At 41.0% G+C, this 21149-nt stretch overlaps 1 protein-coding gene and 1 long non-coding RNA gene across 7 annotated transcripts in view; one reads left to right on the forward strand and one right to left on the reverse strand.

The window, feature by feature from the left end:
• LOC117878865 overlaps window positions 1-9752 on the reverse strand; it is a 29017-nt gene extending 19265 nt beyond the window's left edge. Inside the window, exons 1-4 of the long non-coding RNA XR_004646114.1 lie at window positions 8954-9752; window positions 6248-6336; window positions 4131-4170; window positions 2547-2616 (exon numbers count right to left, since the gene is read on the reverse strand). This is a non-coding gene — a long non-coding RNA (uncharacterized LOC117878865). The remainder of the gene's footprint in view (window positions 1-2546; window positions 2617-4130; window positions 4171-6247; window positions 6337-8953) is intronic.
• A 1539-nt stretch (window positions 9753-11291) lies between these two features.
• Window positions 11292-21149, forward strand: part of ERBIN (erbb2 interacting protein) — a 244021-nt gene continuing 234163 nt past the window's right edge. For 2 of the 6 annotated variants that reach the window (XM_034773469.1, XM_034773473.1), the window contains exon 1: window positions 16481-16820. The gene's annotated coding sequence lies outside the window, so the exon portion shown is untranslated. Of the gene's footprint in view, window positions 11409-16078; window positions 16306-16480; window positions 16821-17559; window positions 17627-21149 lie in introns of those variants that run through there. The other 4 variants (XM_034773470.1, XM_034773471.1, XM_034773472.1 and 1 more) reach the window with 4 other exon arrangements.

Consider the following 21149-nt stretch of genomic DNA (forward strand, 5'->3'; position numbering starts at 1 on the left):
CTGTAGTCCACGAAAGCTTATGCTCTAATAAATTTGTTAGTCTCTAAGGTGCCACAAGTACTCCTGTTCTTTTTGTGGATACAGACTAACACGGCTGCTAATCTGAAATTTTCAATATTGCTTCCCCAAAGGGGTGGTGGGTGCCATGCAAAAGCAGGGCTAAATGTTGGGTGATTTAGACCCTTTGGAGCCTAATCATAGCTATGGTTTGAACGTCAGGAAACATTGGTAGAATCTCAGTCTTAAAAAATGCTGGTTTTGGTGGGGGACAATATCTCAGGGGTCGCTATATCAAATGATCCTAAATTTGGATCGCTAACTAGGGCCTGCACCTTAATGAGGCACACCAAATTTCAAGGCAACTTGAGTAACCATGTGGATTTTATAGCACTTAGAAAAGCCTTGCTTTAAAAAGAAAGGGTCTTCTCAACCTTAACTAAGTGGAGCTGGCAATGGTCAGCAAATCCTTGCATGCATATTGAAGTTCAGAATAAACTCTCACTTTATTTCATCTTCTTTTACAATTGCAGTATATATGTTAGTGATCATGAAGTAATAATATTCACATTGTGAGCAGCTAGTGGCATTGTTTCAAAATTGCTACTTATTAATGTCACCATAGTTATCCATAAAAACATCACTGAACAGTGATTCTAATCTAGTGCTACCCTAGAATGTAGCTGCTATTTTAGAGGGAGAGTAAATAGCCTATATAGCAGTAACATTGGTGATATCTAGAACACAATCTCAAATGACAGGTTAATATAATATTTATAGTTTGATTTTAAAAAGGGGTACAATAAACATGGTTGTTCTGTACTGTGTAAAACTAGTAAAATAACAAATGTGCATATTTTATTTTTGCATTTAATATAATTATACCAGATAATCAATGAAGGAAAAATACACTAAGATATACAAGTACTTAGTAGGAGAAGTGCTAATGTGTTAATGATGAAAAAGAGTTAATTTCTGGAACACAAATAGGTCTACCTCAAGAAATGATTCATTTAAAAAAGATTCTAGAATATATTTGTGTCGCTAAAACAAAGGAAAGTTTTTGCAAGAAACAACTGAACTGAATATTTTTACAGCCACACCCACATGAAGACTTGTACCCCTTATATTCTGTTGCCTATATGACAAAATGTTTGATCAGAGAAATTAACCTGGTACATTAGAAAGACTGTGCTGTTAGAAAATCTATATATAGCTTCTAAAGATAAATACTGGTGAGAAGCTCACTATTTGTGAGCTGGACTAATGCTATGTGGTATTCCAGGAGATTCCTTAACAGAATACAAACTCTATGTCCCTAACTTTTGGTCAGTCCAAAATATAGCTAGTAATCCTGCTGGCTCTAAAATTAACAAAGCCTGGTTGACATATACAAGGGAGAGTCACTGGGTTATTATGAGTCCAATCAAGAAAAGTATACTCACCTTCTAATTTATTTTTAATTTGCAGGAATCAACTTGGAAGGCTGTTATATAAAATAATTCAGTAAGGACACTTATCTCCCTGCACCAAGGAGGTCATGGTATTTGTAATCCAGAGACCATTCAGCATGGCTGCCTTATTCAATACCATGAATTCCAAATACAAAAATCTGAGTTGGCAGCAAGAATGGAACTATCTCTACCCTCATTTAATCACACTAGGCAAACCAGATTTATTATGACTCAGTGTCCCTGGAACAACTGGAGAAGGTTATCTGATGTATTACATTACACCAGGATAAATAAGATTAAAGATCTTATTATATCTCTGGAAACCAAACAAGTGTTCTAATGAGGCTATATTCCCTCCACATGCTCTCTCCCACCAGTACTGAATATTTTTAACCTCAGTCCCATATTTATATCCTGCATACACACACATGCATAACTACAAGCTTTTGCTGCTAATATCTTAACCGTTCTAATCTGCGCTACTTGTCAGAGATGTCTCTTTCCATATTGCCACATTTAATAACTGAACATCTTGCTGGGGTCAGTCTCATTCAATTGATCTGATTTTATAGTTAAAACAGGAAAAGCTATCTGATTTCTATAATTATTGATTACAAGCCTTCCGTAATCAGCTTCCTGTTCCCACTTGTAATTACCCATCCATAGTGCCATCCTGCTTGTAGTTTCAACACTTGCTCAACTTGTGGGGTGCAGATTGAGATCATTTTCTGGTTTACCTTCCTAACCTTGCCTATAAATGTAAGGTTAATTTCTTAATGTGGGGCCCTATTTGAATCTAGGTTAGACTCTTAAGAATTGCTCTCTATCCTTCTACCCATGTCTCCTAAAACTATGCATATCTAGGAAAACGGTCACGTAGCTATCTTACATAGGGATGAATTGCATTACACACTGTTTACAAGTAGCAGCAGTGGCAGCCCCATGACAATGAGTTTCAATTCTGACCTCACCGGGCTGCGTGTAAAGGGTGAGGGGGTAGTTCTGGCTACTTCTCCATTCAGCCCAGGAGAAATGACTTTGTTTGAGACAACTGCATTTTAAACGTTTTTTAGCTAAGAATGAATACCCACATACCTTTTTGTTCTATGCCTGTACAGCCGCTAACACAATGGAGTCCTGGTCCATGATTTGGGAGTCCTAGGTGCTATTGCAATACAAATAATAAACCTGGTTCATTTACAGTTAAGGTTGCTACAGTCCACCTAATTCTGATACACAGCACAAAATGAAAACACTGCAGGTTGTTTTTTTTTTTTTAAACAAAAGCCTAAGCCTTAAGCTATATTAACAGGTACTTCAAAGCCTCAGAATTCATATATTTTGTTAACAAAGATTGGCTAGACTCTCAGTTGGTGTAAAGCAGCATTGTTCCATTGACTTTCAATGGAACTATGCCAATTTACCCCAGCTGAGGATCTGGCCATACTATTGCTGTGTGAAAATTCACCTTATACATTTCAGTGACAGTCTTAATTCTGACTAGAGCTGGTAAAAAAAAAAAAAGGACGTCACTTTTGTGAATGTTTTCATGCAAATCAGATCATTTTTTGATCTCCGAGCAACTCTTCAGTGAAAAGTCTCATTGAGATGTTTCAGTCAGTTCTACAGCTGGCCAAAAAATTAGATGAAACTTTCACAAACACAGCAAAATCTTAAGTATGTTTTGTTGTGATTGAAATTCAAAATGGCAATGGAAAATTTTGTCAAAGTTGTGTGTGTCAAGAAATTCTGACCAGCTGTAACTCAGACCCACAAGACATATGGACAAACTCTTCCAACACTGACATGTACAAATTATACATTAGACAGTCAAATATACACATATATTAATGATGTAATAGGACAAAAGAGTTTATCCATATGTCTTGTGGATCAAAGATAAAGTTGTTACTGGCTACCTTGGTAAAGCTTCTCTGGGGAATGAGAGCTATTCAGTGGGGGGAGATCGGGGGGAGGGAGGGCTGAGAGTGGAAACTTCAAGAGGCACTTGAAGCCAGGAATAGCCCTTTTGAGCTTGTTTAAAGTTTTATGATTGTAGAAGCAAAAGGCAATCTCCAGCATTCACTACACCCCCTTTTGAAAGATGCAGCATGACAATTTCCTCCTGCTGCTGGATGCTGTCACTCCCACACCTTTCCCGGTGAGTCCCCATTTGGGGCATAGAGCGCTAATGGACACATTAGCTAGTCCCCCAAGTTTGGTTGGGGAACATTAGGGCAGCATTTTTTCCAGACCTCACAGTGGCTCAAAGGAGTGGGAGGAGACTCTCTACTCTCTTTCCTCTCCTCCCCCATAGGAAGGGCCCCAACATGTTTTTTAAAATGTATAATTGGCATAAGCCGGGCTCTTAGTGTCACTGTGTGAACAAAAATTTCTGTCTTTTCTGAAATTTGGCATGAAAATATGCTAATGTCTTGAGTCCATACAAAGGGTTTGCTGTTGGAATGACACTGTCCAGCCCGTTAGATATGTCTTAATCCAGAAAGCAGAGCTGTGTTCCCGCAGAGATCTTTTGCCCTTAATGGAAGTGCTTAGCCCATCCCCTCACACTTCCTCTGAGATTACTTAACATTGGTGGATCTCTAGGGACAGACTACATCATCCTGATGTTGACAAATGCCTTGCTAAAGGGAATAATAATGAGTAAAATGGGCTCACGCAGACAAACTTGCCATCCCACAGGGTCCTGGAAATCCCACTGCATGAAAAAAAAAAAGATAGATACTTTATTAGCTAAATATTGTCATAGTAACACTCCATCAAGTGTCTGTGGAGGTCCAGATTCTGCCTGGCTGCTCCAGAAGTGCTTGACAGGAAGAGGCAAGAAGGTTTCTTCCAGCCTTTGCACCACTCTGCAGTGGCCAGGCAAGGGACAATGTCATTCCATGCCATCCCTCCCTTGAATCTTCTAGGGCGCAAGATACCCCAAAGGGAACAGGGAAGAGGGAGCCCATGCTCCACCACCTAATCAGTGACCAGTACAGCTGTCACCTGGAGTACAGGGAAGAGTATTCTGTCCCAAAGGGACATAGGAGTGTGATGAGGAGCTCCAGGAAGACTTCCACCAGTAGCTCTACCCTGCCACTGCTCCCAATGCAGGCCAATGTTTATAAGGTCCCATGCAGCCCTGAATGAGTAGCCATGCTTGTATAAAGTGGAGGAAAGAAATGTCTGTGGGTTAGTTAAGAAATAGCTATTCAGGAGTGTGGTGCAGTATATGACTAGAGATTGTAATTGCTATACCCAGTTTTGGACATTATCTTATCCTGATTTATGAAATATCATTTCCATTCTGCTAAATAACTATAGCAACAGCCTTTCAGAGTTGTCTCCACAATATTTTAATGTTGTTATAAGTAACAACTATTCTTATGCAGACAAAAACACCTTGCCAATCAATGCATGTGAACTCCACTTTAAAAGTGAATTAATGTTGTCTATTGACTTTTGACTTTGTATTTTAAGCAGATGGGATGTGTCCATGACAACTTTCCTTTTGAAAAGTTAAATCCCAGAGAGTTCAGTTAAAAAGAGAAAAAAGGTCCAGGATTTCTGTTGTTGATAAAATGGAGGAGTATTGGCTGCTTTCTTTGTGGTGGTTGTTGTTATGGGTGGTTTTTTTGGTTTGTTTGGTTGGTTATTTTAGCTGAAATCAGACTGGATATGACTCTTAGTATTTCTAATTTTAATTATCATATCCTTAAAAGAATAGGCTACACCAGGGGTAGACTACCTCTGGCACGCGTGCCGAAAGCAGCACGCGAGCTGATTTTCAGTGGCACTCACGCTGCTGGGTCCTGGCCACCAGTCCGGGGGGCTCTGCATTTTAATTTAATTTTAAATGAAGCTTCTTAAACATTTTAAAAACCTTATTTACTTTACATACAACAATAGTTTAGTTATATGTTATAGACTTATAGAAAGAGACCTTCTAAAAACGTTAAAATGTATTACTGGCACGCGAAACCTTAAATTAGAGTGAATAAATGAAGACTCGGCACACCGCTTCTGAAAGGTTGCCGACCCTTGGGCTACACTTTAGCATTTCTTATTCTGAAACAAAACCTTCCTGTCTTCTCTTGGGCAGGAGCTTAAGACATCTGTGTCACTATGGAGAATTAAAACTAAAATGTAAAGTCACCTCAGTGGAAGGTTGGGGAAGCAGAGGTCTTTAACATCTTTTGAAAAGTCACAATTGTATAAACTGATACTACTGATTTTAGTAATGAGTGACATTACTAATTAATGTATTTCTTGCATGTGTCAATGATACACTCAAAATATACATATTAATATTGAATCACTGTATGATGCTATTATGGATAGGATTTAGTCTGATAAATGAAATATATCAGCCAAATACAACATAAGCAAAAGACTGTTGCTTGAAAAAGATTTTTTCCTTTTTTAGTTCCTTCTCCAATCTTTATTGAGCCATTGGGGGAATAATGGAATATCCTTGATTCTAGCCCCCTTTCTCTTGACACTCCATAAATCAAGGGTGAAATTGAAACAGTGAATCATCATAGCAAAGGAGAAGAGCTTCTTATTAGTAATAAGTAGGGAAAAGAAAGCCACAGGGTTCTGCTGTTCCAGTTCTAACAATTCTTTTCTTTCTTGTGTCATTTTCACATTGATCAGATTAACTGATGCCTCTTTAGACACTAATTGCTGTATTGATGAGTCTGAATTGGCTACTGGTTAGCTGAAAAAAATATTCCTAAGAGGTAAAAATGTTAATTGTATTGATAATTACTTTAAAGCTTTTATCTTACTTTAGCCAATGTCCATTTCCATGGAAACAGGAACAGGTACAGCAGCATTCAGCAGAACTGTTCTGAACTCTTGGCAATGTCAGCCATGGCTGAGGGTGGAAAGACAATTATGCAAACTGCACTTACAGATTTTATAAGATTTCTGAAGTTTCTAGTGTTTTAACTTAGAAATATAGGAAGGAAATTCATCTTAGGGATGAGACTCCACCTTCATAAGCAGTAGGGCCAAATTATGGTCTTGATTTTGCCCTCAACTGCGTTGGAGGGGGGTCTGAGGGTTGTTTGGCAATCGGAGTCCTCAGGAGAAATTCTACCTGACTCAAAAACAACTTTCTTGGGGGTTCTTGGGCTGAATACAGCAGTTACACAACCCTTAGCCCTTGTCTTCTAGGAACATCTTTGAAAATTTTCCCACCATGACTACCAGTTCATCTGAAATTGTAAGCAGACTAGTAGTTTCACCTATCCAGATAATTTGCTCCTTTCGGTCCAGCAGTGACATAAACAATTTAAAGTGCCATCAATGTAACTGTGGAAACTTCCTAAATATCAAATACCTTTTAGTATTCTGGAATAAGTATTTTTTTCTTTCAAACCCTGCAAAGGTTCTATATATTTCTGTGTACTGCTTGCACTTGCTTTATGAAGTAGGAATTATTTTGGATTCCTGCTACTAGTTATTTGGTAGATGATGTTACTGGTCTTTATGAAGTTCCCATATTTTGTGAAGCAGATTTAGGTAATGAATTATGATTTAAGTAAAGCATGGATAAGGGGTAAGGGAGGAGAACTATAGTGAAACGTAACATATGTTAAGGTGAGCTTCCTATAAATAAGCGTACCCCATTGGGACAATTAAGGCAAGTTGGCTGATATATGTGATGACTTCGCTAGGCATCTGTTCTTTGCAGCCCTTCTCCACCCCTCACCAAATGAGGAGGAGGAGAAGCTTGGTAGCCTTGATGTCAATAGGCCACTCTGAATGACTTGTTCATCAGAAGTTCAAACAAGGGGCAGTGTCACAGGGAGGCTGGATCCATTGCCCCTGGACCAGAGCAGGTGAGCCCAATCTAGCCAATTAAAGGGGATGGGGGTACCTACAGAGGGCCTATAAAGGGCTGCTAATTGGGAGGGAAAGCCACACTGGAGCAGAGCTAATGCCTGTGGTGGGTCCCTAGAGCAAGGGGCTCAAAGAAGTAGCACTGGGGTGGCTGCTTCAGGGTGGGAACAGAGCTGATGGAAACTGGGAAGTTACCAGGAACAGGTGTGCTAGAAACCCTTGGGAGAGGTGGCCCTGAGGCTAAGCTGAGATTTTTTGTTTGTTTTGCTAAGTTTAGACTTTTTTTTTCCTGTTTGTTTGTTAGCCTCTGTAAGTCAATAAATCTCCTTGCAAATGACTGGGTGTGGCAGCACATGCTTTCGAGCTGGGGAGAAACACAGCCTGGTGACATGTAGCTATCATACTCTACAGCAGAACAGTCATGCTATATCAATGACATAATTAGTACCCAGTGGGCAGTACTAGCTATGGAAGGCATGTCTTGATCTGGCTTGCTGCTGAAACTGATTTTTCTTCCAAATGTCAAATTTAACCCCATGCAGGGTAACCAAGCTGTCTCTGTCAGTCATGTTTCCTACAACATTTCATCAGCTATTGGCACATGATCAGGAAGAGTTTAACTGCTGCTCATGGCATTAACGTGATGTTACATTATATTTTTTAAAAATTGTGTTACAGTAGCACTAAATAATAAACACTTAATAAAAGACAGTTGCTGTCCCAAAGAGATTACAATCTACATAGAGAAGACAAGAATTATTATTTTTCCCAATTTACAGAAGGATAATAGTGTACAGATTGATCCAGTGACTTGCTCAAGATTCTATATAGATAAATTCCATGGCAGAGTCAGGTTTACAGCCTAGTTCTCCAGTACCTTAACCACAAAACCATCCTTCGTCTCTAAAACAAGATTAAGTGAGAGACTGTGACCATGGGAGATAGAAAAAAGATTAAAATATCTAAATGTGTCAAAGCAAACGTCAAGGTTTAAGTGTGTCTTAATTAAACAAACTTATCTGATGTAGCATAAAAGTACTTCAATGCCAGCATATTTTGTTTGTTTTGGAAATACCTCCGTTGTATAGATCCAATCAAATGTCAGTTTGTTTGAAAGTTATAACTAGTGACATGTTTTCTTTCAATAGCTCCTGTGCCACTAGGACTACTTTAATTAAAATAACTTGTTCCATGAGAGAGCAGAGATACCACTGCTTAAAAACACCGCACTGCTACACTCTAAATTGTTCTGCTTAATGGCATTAGAAGCACTAGTTTGTCCTGATCAACAGTTCTGCTGACGTCCTAGGTGCCAACTGAGAGCCAGAACAGGTGGGTCTTCCATAAACAAGTGTGTTAATGGGAAATGTTAGGCCATGTAAATACTGTACCACAGAACAGATCTCTGCACCATGGCCCTTCTATTATAAACCCTGTTTTCCTGAGGTTTATGACCTGCCTATATGTAGAATTATTTTACACACAACCATTAACACTGAACTGAAACGGCCAAAAAAAGGAACTGCCTAGGACAAATAGAAATTCACAGTCAAGCCCTATGTTTAAATGGGGTCTTAGGCAAAGAAGTTCAGAACTGTCCTGAATCTTTGGCTATCCCCCCAAAACAAACTGACCCCAAACCTTACCTGTGGTTCTGCTCCTGTTGGATGAGGCACTGCCAGCTCCTAACCCCACCTGCGCCGTCTTCCTTCCTCCCCATGACTTTCCCAACAGACCTGCTTCTTCCTCCATCATAAACATCCCAGACACACCTGTATCCTCTATATTTTGAAAGAACTGATTGCAGAACCCAGCAGCTCTGGCGGCCTCTGATAGTCCCTGGCTCCCACTGAGTTAAAATCTCCAATGCTCTGATGTAAGTATTGTACTGTAAATCATGTAAGCCTTAAAGCATGTGACTTTTGAATTCAGTGATGGATGTAGCCCAATCATCACAAAGCTGCCAGGGCTACAGTTAACATAGCAGGACTGAAGGGGTGTATGAATTAGAAATCACAATAGGACTTACTCAAGAGTCATATCTTAGAGGAGTATTGGAGAGCCATGGAAAAACGGCTTCAAGATATTTGTATAACTGGATTCTTTTGCCCATCTCAGATTTGCCATACTGCAAACAAACATGCATGTTACCCATGAACATTGATAAAATCTAAAATATCTTTCCAAGCCCAGCTCTACAATACTACCCCACTGAACCATTAAATTTATTCCACGGATTTGCAATCACAGAATTCTAGCACACAGTGATGAGCCTTTTTAACTGTGGTCCTGTCATCTAGTGCTGTGGAGTGAGACACTGTCTCCATTCCACTGGCAGCCCAATTCCAGGGGTTTGTATTCATGGCTGGAACAGTTCACTGTTCACTCTACGCCAGGGGTCGGCAACCTTTCAGAAGTGGTGTGCCAAGTTCACTGTAATTTAAGGTTTCCTGTACCAGTAATACATTTTAACGTTTGTAGAAGGTCTCTATGTCTATATTATATAAATAAACTATTGTTGTATTTAAAGTAAATAAGGTTTTTAAAATATTTAAGAAGCTTTATTTAAAATAAAATTCAAATGCAGATCTTATCAATTTAGTGTGATCCTTGCCTGGGATCCTTGTCTGGGGTTCCAGCCACCAGCCCCGCTCAGCCCACTGCCGGTCTGGGGTCCAGCCGCTGGCCCTGCTCAGCCCGCTGCCGGCCTGGGGTTCCATTCACTCAGCCGGCAGCGGGCTGAGCGGGGCCGGCGGGGGGCTGAGTGGCTCAGTCCGCTGCCAGTCTGGGGAGCCGGCAGCACTCTGCCTGCTGCCGGTCTGGGGTTCCAGCTGCCGGCCCCTTGCCAGTCGGGGTCCCAGCCGCCAGCCCTGCTCAGCCTCCTGCTGTCCTGGGTGAGCAGAACCCCAGGCTGGAAGGGAGTCAAGGGGGGCGGGCGGCCAGGATCCCGGCTGGCAGGAGCTGGCGGCCAGAACCCCAGACCGGCAGTGGGCTGAGCGGGGCTGGTGGCTGGAATCCCAGACAAGGATCCCAGGCCCTGCTCAGCTCACTGCTGGCCTGGGCTGAGCAGGCTGAGTGGGGCTGGTGGTCAGGACCTCAGACTAGCAGTGGGCTGAGCGGGGCCGGTACCTCAGACTGGCAGCGGGCTGAGCGGCTCAATCTGCTGCCGGTCTGAGGTCCCGGCCGCTGGCACTACTCAGCCCGCTGCCAGCTTGGGGTTCCATTCACCCAGACCGGCAGCGGGCTGAGTAGGGCCGGTAGCCGGAACCCCAGACCGGCAGCAGGCTGAGTGCTGCAGGCATCCCAGACTGGCAGCGGACTGAGCCACTGAGCCCCCTGCTGGCCCCGCTCAGCCCGCTGCCGGCTGGGTGAATGGAACCCCAGGCCGGCAGCGGGCTGAGCGGCTCAGCCCGCCATCGCTCTGGGGTTCTGGCCGCCGGCTCCTGCCACCTGGGGTCTCAGCCGCCGGCCTGCTCAGCCCACTGCCAGCCTGGGGTTCCTTGGGGGTCCCCAGGCCAGCAGTGGGCACTGAGTGGGGCCGGTGGCCGGGACCCCGGCTGGCAACGGGGCAGCAAACGGAACCCCAGAGCGGCAGTGGGCTGAGCCGCTCAGCCCGCCACCGCGTGCCATCAAAAATCAGCTCACGTGCCACCTTTGGCACGTGTGCCATAGGTTGCTGATCCCTGCTCTATGCTGAAATCTGGTATCTAGAATATCTAGGCATTGGACTTCTTTAAATAAGTATCTTCACTTACGAGCGATGTCTCTAGGCACATGAGTAGTCCCACTGACCTCCACGTATTGTATGTATTGCAGGATTGGGCCCTGAAGAAGTAATTGCCAAATGTCAGCAAAGGCCCATGGCATGTTTTACAGCTTTGTCATTGTCTGGTGACTAACTACCAGAATAAATAGCACTTACACAGTATGTTTCAGTAGTCAGTACTCTTAGCTTGTTGGGGAATCAGTAGATAACGTCTCCTGCTTTCCTTACCATGTGAAGGATTCTGAATGTCAAAGTGCAGTGACTCATTGACTCTCTGGAGAATAATCAGTGACTTGGACTGGGCTTCATATTGAATACCAAGAAACTTGACTGAGGTATGTGCACAATCTCTCTGTGATTGCCCAGTCATATGGCACTGTTCCTTTGGGATTAAAATGGGAAGGCTCCTTCCTAATGCTGCTATTCTCTATTTGCCTAAAGGTTGCCCATGTTAGTGGATAGTAAAGTGCAGGACATTGTCATGATAGAAAATATTTGAGACTACAGAGGAACAGGTATATGCTCTACCATGCTAGTCAAACACTGTTCACCAAATTCTCTGACACAGTGTATATAAATTAGAGGCTTGCCTCATTATCCTCATTACTGAGCTACTTGCATGCATAGATGATTCTGCATGACTGGATAAATTGTTGGCATGAAATTTCCTTTCTCCTCTTTCAAGCTATTGCTCTGTATGGTGTTAAATTACTCTACATATTTGTCTGAGGTTCCTGTAATCTACTTTGGTCTAAAAATGTTCTAATAGGTAATCCCTGGCAGCTGCATTTTTTGTTAAATTTGTCTCCGTTTGGAAAATTAAATATAAATGTTGGGAGGAACCCCCCCCCCCCCCAACAATTTTAAAGCTAGAAATGGTTTAAAAATTGAATTTTTGTTTTGTTTTCAGAGCTGTTTATAGTTTAGGGAAGTAAGAGTATTATATAAGTAATGCTGTGTTGGTATTTCCTTTTAACCATAATGTTTATTACCCCTAAGCAGTAAGTGATTGCATAATAACTTACAACCAGTATATACCACATAGAAGTATTCTAACCAAATTTTAATTATACTTAAAACTGATGTTTCTAAACTAGTATCATACTAACTTTGAGATTTTTCATCACTGACAAGTTGCATTCACCAAATTACAAAATATCTCTTTAGAGTCTACGCACTTGCGGTCATAAGAGGTCGAAATTTTCAATCTTCTCCAACTGAAAACAGCTGCTGACTAGTACTGTTAGGTACTTATTAGGTTCTAAATTTCATCTGAAAACTAAATAAGTAGGGAATTCCTAACATTGACAAGTACTGCCCAGAACACAAGGAACAATGGTTAAATGAGCTTTAGTCTGATTATGCTAGATCTTCTATCTTGAAGATTTAGAAACCTTAAGAAGTAACTCTTTAAATGTAATATCATATAAAAGCAAAATTACCCATTGATCTATGCATAGTGTGTCTGTCTCTCCTGGATTAAAAGAGCTATAATATTCTCTTTATAATACAAAATTGTTTCAACAACTGATAGCATCAAGTTGTGCTCAGGTGGAATTTTGGAAGAGAAATGAACCCTCTGATAATATTTTACGGGTCAGAGTATGGGATATTCTCATAAAGAAAAGCTCATGGATGGTCTGAGACATTGCACATAAGTGTTTGGAGGAGCAGGGTCTTAGATTGCAAGTCCCTTATGGCAAGAGCATCTATTAAATGTACATAATTCATTTTGAGAGACATCACTCAATTTGTCTCAGAGGTACTTATGTTTCACATAACTTTAGCACTGCCTTACTTTTATTGATTATTTTTGTTAAAAATAAAGAATTATTATGAAGTTATAGGATTTATTTACACTATAGTAATGAATCCCACTGCATTTTAAGTTTCCTGAAGCTAGAATCATTCTAAACAGTGTCTTGGTATTTATAGCCCTTTTAAATCCCTAGAATAACGTTTGGTATTTTCTTAATTTGTATATATAGTTTTATCTTGTCTAATAAAACATCATGAGGAGCTGTAGGCTAACTATTTTCTTTTAATCTGGGGCTACATTGTTTGATTTGGGATGGCTAATACCATAAATAAAACAAAATTTTACACTGAAACTAAAACTGACTATACTAGATGTTTCAGAGTAGCAGCCGTGTTAGTCTGTATCCGCAAAAAGAACAGGAGAACTTGTGGCACCTTAGAGACTAACAAATTTATTAGAGCATAAGCTTTCGTGGGCTACAGCCCACTTCTTCGGATGCATCGAAAGCTTATGCTCTAATAAATTTGTTAGTCTCTAAGGTGCCCCAAGTACACCTGTTCTTTATACTAGATGTTGTATGGGACCAACAGCCACAGGGAATTTCCCACACCCATCTATTATTCCAGCTGCATTAGTAGATGCATTAGGCAATTCACAACAAACATTGCTAAAGAGTAATCTGCACTAAACAAGGGGTATGGTAATCTCATGCATAAGGCAAGTGCCTGAAAGAGTTCATGGAGGGAAAAAAAGGAGGACATCACTGGGAAATTACCATCTTGTGATAACATTACTTAAGATAAAGATGCATTGCTGGATATTGGGTAGGAACTCTCAACAGTTCACATGGGATGAGAAACTTGTCTACAGGTACTACTGTAGTGACACTATGCTGATGAGTCAAGAGGTACTTTGATTCAAAGTCTCTATTTTTAACTTTGGGGGGCCGAAGTTTGTCACAGTTGATTCTAGCCCAAAGGTGAGTTGTTTTGAAGAAAATGACTTATATGAGCACCAGAAAATGATAGTGGTTTCAAGGTTTGGAAAAATATGTAAGACCTCTTCCGACTCTGATGGTTCCAATGCTTTTATTTAAAGTTTAAAATTTGGCATAGTTGTTCTCAATTAGGTATGTGTGCTTTATAAAACTGAGGAGGGGATTATCTGAGAAAAATATAGGAGCAATAAGTGAGTGAAAGTAGTCTAATGCATTATTGTTCTAATAAAAGTGTACGAGTTTCTATATTTGGATAATTGAACATGATAGAAAAATATTTAATTCCCATATATATGAAAATATTCAAATAAACATTTGAAGACATAGTCAAACTTATGTGCATTTATTTAAATATGATCATCTGCACTTAATTCTCAACTAAACTACTCTCACCCATAACCTGTCAGTGAACTGAATGGTAACAGTAATGCTCTTTGAACTGAAGTGGTAATTGATCTAATGATCAATCTCAGGGGAATGGCAATGGTATATAGAACTTTTCACTTCTAGGGGCCTGTCTTCATGTACAGTGCTACAGGACTGCACCTGCCTGTAGCGCTTTAGTGAAGATGCTATCATGCTGATGGAAGAGCTTCTCCCATTGGTATAGTTAAACCACCTCCGCAAGAGGGGTAGTCATGTCCATACCCACACCCCGATCCACATGATTTTTCTCACACCCCTGAGCAACGTAGTTATACCAGCATACGTCTTTAGTCATGGAGATATGGCATAGGTGTGTGCTGAAATCAGGTGTAGGTTGTTAGCGACCAGAAATCATTATTATCTGATGGCTGTTCAGTACCCTACATAAAGAGTTTGGGTTTAGTCCCGTTCTTAATGGGCACATATTAATATACAGAATCACCATTCCTACTGGCACATTTGCTTGCAGTCCCACTGGAGTGGCCAAGGATTAAATGGGCATGAAAACATCATCCTTAGAAGTGGTCCCTTCAGAACATGATTAAGGAACATAAGGTGACCAGCACGTGGAACTCTGCCCTGCTGCTACTAGTGCAGTGTCCTGCGGCTTAGCAGAACTTCAGACTCCAGAATTGTCAATCTGGCATTTTACATAAGCAACAGATTCACTGAAACATTTAAAAACAACTAAGGATACAAAATGCAAAAACAGTTACTACCACATATTGTTGAGATTTAACATACACAGATGAATAAATCACGTGACACACAACAAATCTGCTAGCCACATTTCACATATGCTTACATGTTATGAAACATTAAAGTTAATAGCACATTCAGCAAAATGCTACTTATGTAGAAAGGGATCAAATATTTCAGTGGGAAATACTACTCTGAATTTCCTAGCTTTGTGTGCAACATCCCAACTATAACATGGTACTATTATTAGCATTTAAGTCCTCTAAAAGAACACACAAACACTTCTTTTTTATATCTTTTGGAAACTCCTCAGGTGGCACTGTGCCCTATTCACCCTACTCCCCCATAAAAATACTGGAGGTAAATGGTACATTGGAGTGATAACTAACAAGGTTGTTATGAATGCAAGAGAACAAAAGCCTGGCATAGGACTGACTGTAATATGTACAATTAATAAATTATGATGCTGAGCTGCTTACACCTAAGGAAACAACTGTCATTGCAGAATCCAGATTGAGTTTGTCTAAACAACCGACACCTTTCCTTAAAAAGAAAAATGAGCCACCGCACCCTTCATTGCATTAACTCTGCCAAAAAGAAGTAGAATAAAATAGTTACACCTTTACCCTAGAAAAAACAGACAGCGAAACCACGTGGCGATTGCTTAACAGGGAAGAAAAAGGGCACCAACAACTAAGAGCTGTAGCTTTTTTATACACAGAGAACTGTAGCGTGCTAAAGGCTGCAGCTGCTGCAGCATTTGGGGTGTAACGAGAGAAACGCGAACGTTAAACTGACCTAGGTCAAGCCTTTTCTCGGCTACTTTATTCCCGTTTCCCTTCATTTCCCTCCCCCTCCCCTCTCTCTCCTACCTTTTCGTGCACTGCTGCCACTTCCCCACACCCTCCCTCTTCCCCTACCCCCTCCCTCGTGTGTTCCTCGCTCTCCCCCCGCCTTCGCTCTCCCACTTCCCTGTTTCACGCAACGCAACTTGCTGAGGCCTCGCTCGCGGAGCGCAGTGATTGGCTGGGGATGGCCGCCCCTCTCGAGGCTCTGGCTCCGGATTGGCTGTGACCCGCCGCCGCTCGCACTCAGCTTCAGACTTGTTGTCTGGTTCTGGGGTGAGGCAGGCGGGTTCTCCCCTAGCGGCCAGGGGGAGGGAGTGTGAGAGAGAGGCGCGTCCGCCCTTCCCTCACGGCGGCGCTGCAGAGTCTCCCCCGGCTGGGCAGCGGTGCTGCCGCCTTGTGTATCGCGGGCACCCTTGGCTGCGGCGTGGACGGGACGTGGCTCGGCGACTCGCGGCTCCCCCTGCAGCCGCCCGGGCGCGGGGAGCGGGCAGAGGAAGGGGCAGGTGAGGAAGGAGCTTTTCGCTCTTCGCCTCGCGCCCCTGGCGGCGGTTGGCGGCGCGGGGCGGGCGGGGCCGGGCTGCATGCGGCAGTCGCTATAGGACAATAAGCGGGCGGGGCGGGGCGGGTTCGGCGCGCCGAGCTGGCCTAGAGCGGGGAGGAGGCAGCCTGGGCCGGGCGGCAGGGGGTGGCGGCGGCGGAGCGAGCCGGGAGCGGGGGGCTGCTGGCTGGACGCTGCGGACTCGCCGTCTGTGGCTGTGCCCAGGGCAGGAAGTGACTCTTCAGCGCCGCGGCCGGGGGACTGTGTCTCGCTTGGGATCGGCCAGCCACTGTAACTGTGATCGGGGGTGCCGAGAAGCCGGCGCTGCTTCCCCCCGCCCCAGTCCTGCCTCCCGGCCGAAAGCGGCTGCATCCCCTCGGCCCACGGGAAGAAAACTTGGTTGGATTTAAAATTTTCCTTGGGGTAGAAAGGAGCCCCGCTGGCGTGGGGTGAAGCTTATTGAGACCGCGGCGATCAAAGGTAAGCGGTGCGGAGGAGGTTTGGTGAAGAAGCCTTGCGCCGAGGGGAGGGGAAAGGAAGGAGCTGGCGTTTCATTCTGATATCCTGTTTTTGGCCTTTATTTTTTCTTGGTGGGCTGTGTTGTCTGCCTGAAATAAGCCCGAGTCTCCTTTTGTCTCTTCCAATGCTATTTGTGTGAGTGGGATCGTTATTTCCATGGAGGTTGCAACAAGAATCTGGTGGGATCGAAAGTTTTTAAGCTCCTCAAACACAGAAGTTTCTTTGTTCAGCAGGATGAAGTATTGAAGTGAAACTGCCTGGTTATGCGTTTGTGCTTTTTTTTTTTTTAAATCGTTCTCTTCAGAAATAGTTACTAAGCCTGGCAGCTTAGTTCCCTTATTTGCAAATAAGCACTTCCAAAGGGTGATACTCTTTCTTTTTTACTTAAAAGAAGTCCAGGTTTTGGAGATCACTATATTTACTATTTTTCCTTACTCTTTCAGAGGTGTTGGTTCCTTTCCTCTGGCCATCTGATATGTGAACCCTTTCAAAAGAACTATTGGTCTTTATTTATAAAAAAATTGTTTACTTAGTCCTTTGTAAATAAGGTTGCATTACTTTTCTTCTGCTCTTCAGAATGAAGAGTTTGGCTATCTATTTAATTGGAGAGGAGTTAGTTTGTTTAATTTTATCTTAATATCTGGGGGAGGATAACTAACACTTTTCCTTACAATAGAAATTACCTTTTTTTCATATGCAGGAAATATGCTCTAAATTTGGAAGCTGTAGAAGATTATCCTGATAACATCTATGTAGACAAAAGAATGGTAAATAGCATACTTTAATATGAGTAACTGTAAGGACTGATTCTAAAAATTCATATGGTATAATTTTGGTTAAAAAGTTGGTGACTACAATTTAGTTTTCATTGCTTTAGATAAGACTTCTCATCAAAATATGTTGCAGGGGTCAGAAAATGCACAAGCTCAATTCAATGTGGTATCCTTAACAGGATGTTTGCAGTATTGCATAATTGTGACTACTACAAGTTACTTTGTGTCTTGACTTACTGCATTAAACAAAAAACATTTAACAAAATTTCTACAAACTGTATCACAGTTTGGTTTAAGATGCTTCAAAAAGGCAATTACCAGATGTTGATTACGTTGGGGTTCCAAAACTACCTGTGCTGAGAGAGACCTCCCTCCTGCATTTATGTAGAAAATCATTCAAGTATTGTATATCTTTGCAAATAATGCATTAAAGGCCATAACTTGGGACTGGTTTGTGTTCCCCTTGGTAGAAGACAGTCTAAATTCTTGTCCTTGTGTAACAAATTGGAGGGTGGTGTGTTTTCAGTTATGCTGATTGTATATGGTGTCTGATCAGTCTGGTATAGAAACATGGAACTGGCATGTCTGAGAAGCATGTGCACCTGACAGTCAAATAAGTTCACCTTTGTGTGAACCTTTTATACTTACTGTATCTGTCTGTTTTTCAAGAAAGTAAAATATCTAATGACCCAGATCAGATAAATAACAATAGGCAGTTTTGTGTAGATATGAAACAATTATTTATCTAGCACAAACTGGTTTAGTAATATTAATCTTTAGTGGAAAAATGACAAATTTGTATTGATACAAAATAGCTTTTTCAAGTGATAAAGTACAAGTGATCGGGTTTACAATTTATAGACTTCACGGGCAACAGAAAAGGTTATTCTTGGGCATCTGAAAGAACTAAACAAAATAGATGACATTGAACTTGATTTTCCTTATATGGTTTATGCTTGGCAGTAAAGCAATGAAGTATAAACAGAGTAATCCTTTTACAAAGAACGATCACTTTGCAAAGCAGTGCTTCATTCCCAATAATGACTAGGTTCTACAGGGGGAAAAAAAATGTAGTAACGCATGACAAATTTAGTTGTAAACCACTGTATTCCTAATGGATGCAATTTTGTTTCTTTTCAGACCTTTTGTTTTTCTGATGATGCACTAGGTATTTTTCAGTGCCATGTAGAAGAAAGGATCCTTGTATTTGGGGCTGCAACTTTTTAAACTACAGTTTTGTCACTATGGCAGCTACAAGGCCCTTCTTAAATGACAAAAGTGCAGTTCACTGCACCTTACAGCTAGTAGTTGACACAGAATGGCATTAATTTCATTAACATAGTTTAGTATGTATTAGAGAACTTATTCTTTTTTGCAGCCAACAGTGTTTGAGACTAAAAAATTACATGGTAGTCAAATCTTTAAATTGTAATTTTTGATCAATTCATTTTATAAAATGTTAAACCTGCTGGTAAGTAGGTTGTGTGACTGTGTATATATGCTATATATGGTGCTGTTTCAATCAATGTCTTAAAAATGTGTTTGGTATCTTATTGAAATCTTTTAACTTGGTGTGCTACTGCCACTTTATGAACATAAGACTTAATGTAACACTTTCCCCCCACCTCAGTTGAGTTAAATATGTACAAACAAATATTGTCTTGTAACATAGCTACTTAAAATGAAAATATCAAAAATACAATTGTAGTGGTGTACAAAATCCAGTTGAGGGTAGCAGAATAGCCACAAGAACATCACTATTCATATGTGTAGATACTTTCATTATTTAAGTAGATATGTACAAATACTGTCTAATAACATATCAAGTTCAAATAAAGTTGACTTAGGGACTTTTAGGGATGAAGAGCTATTAGCAATTTTTATTCAAGTGTTCATAAAATGGTGGTGTGCGAAAGTAAATGTATGGGCTTTTTTCTTTAATGGCATTCATGCATAGTGTATGGCTTTAAGGTAAATGGCAATATTGAACTTTTCCCATGGGTTTAGAATATAGTTAATACTTTGTTTAGCATGTTAGGGGAAGTTTGATATGATTACTTCCACTCGGTTTAATGTAAATGAATTTTTCTCACCTTTACAACTTTATACCATTATTAGTTTACCTTCTTCCTTCTGAAGGTGAAATACTTCAGAAGAGAAAAGATCCCTCTATTCAGAATGATGGGCATGCTTCTATTATTTTAGGGTTGCTTATCAATCTCTTGTGGCGTTTTTGAGAATATGAACATTTATGATAATATCAAGTGTAGGCTCTTCAGTGAGGTTTCCCTTCTGGAATAAACTACTAATTTTGAAGGAAGGGTTGACAGTTTTGGGAGGGAAAGCTTTTCTTATTGACCTGAAAATAGCTCATGCCCATGAGAGCATACTACTGTTGGTACAGGCAGCTAACAGGTGCTTACAGGTGACATATTTGATTAAAATATGCTTTGGGTGGAAATTGCTATAAACACAGAGGGTCAGATGGAGTAATGTTGCTGTTTTTGCATGGTTAAAACAGTTGAATTGCTGTACAAGTGATGATGATACTTGTCACAATAGAATGTAAATATTCAAACACAAGCAGTGTGTTCATCATTTTATTTATAAAATGTATTCTAAATGATTCTTAATTATTATTTTGTAGTATTTTTGTGATATCCTTTATCTCTCTTTTTGTGCAGTGTTTTTGCTTAGCAGTTACCTACTATTCAACAATGTAAAATGTTTGTTTTACAATCCTTGAGCTTTTAATATAGCTGGTTTTAGCACTGTTGCTCTTCACTTAATTTCTTGTATGGTTTTATTTTTTCTGGAGGTTGTGCAGAGGAATGATATTTCAGCACTGAGTTGGTGTTTGCATTTTGCAGATATAGGATGTGTCCAAGGCTTTGTACAATTGAGAGAGAGGTCTAAATGGAACCAAACTTTGTTTTAACCCTAACAGAACCGTACTTCAATTATGTTGGAGGACATCAGCATTGTAACTGGTTCTCAAATAAGCAAACTAGGATAATGTGATCTAGATTATAAGTAATTTAATGTGAGTGCACAACTGGTTGAAAGACCATGCTGAAACAGTAATTAACAATGGTTCACCATCAAACCGAGAGGGCATATCCTAATGCAGTCCTGCAGGAGTCAGTCCTGGGTCTGATAGTATTCAATGTTTTCATTAATAACTTGGATAATGGAGTGGAGAGTGTGTTCATAAATTTGTGGATGATACCAAGCTGGCAGGGTTGAAAGCACTTGGAGGGCAGGATTAGAATTCAAAACAACCTTGGAAAATTCAAGCAAGATGAAATTCAGTAGACAGGCTGAAGCTACTTTTCTTAGGAAGGAAAAATGCACAACTACAAAATGGGGAATGACTGACCAGGCAGTAGTACTGTAGAAAAGAATATGGTGGTGATAGTGGATCACAAATTGAATGAGCCAACAATGTGAAGCATATACGACCAGCTAAAAAGGCTGGTGGTATACTAACAAGAGTGTTGACTGGATAACATGGGAA

This window comes from Trachemys scripta, chromosome 6 (assembly GCF_013100865.1).
Source record: "Trachemys scripta elegans isolate TJP31775 chromosome 6, CAS_Tse_1.0, whole genome shotgun sequence".
Classification (NCBI taxonomy): Eukaryota; Metazoa; Chordata; order Testudines; family Emydidae; genus Trachemys; species Trachemys scripta.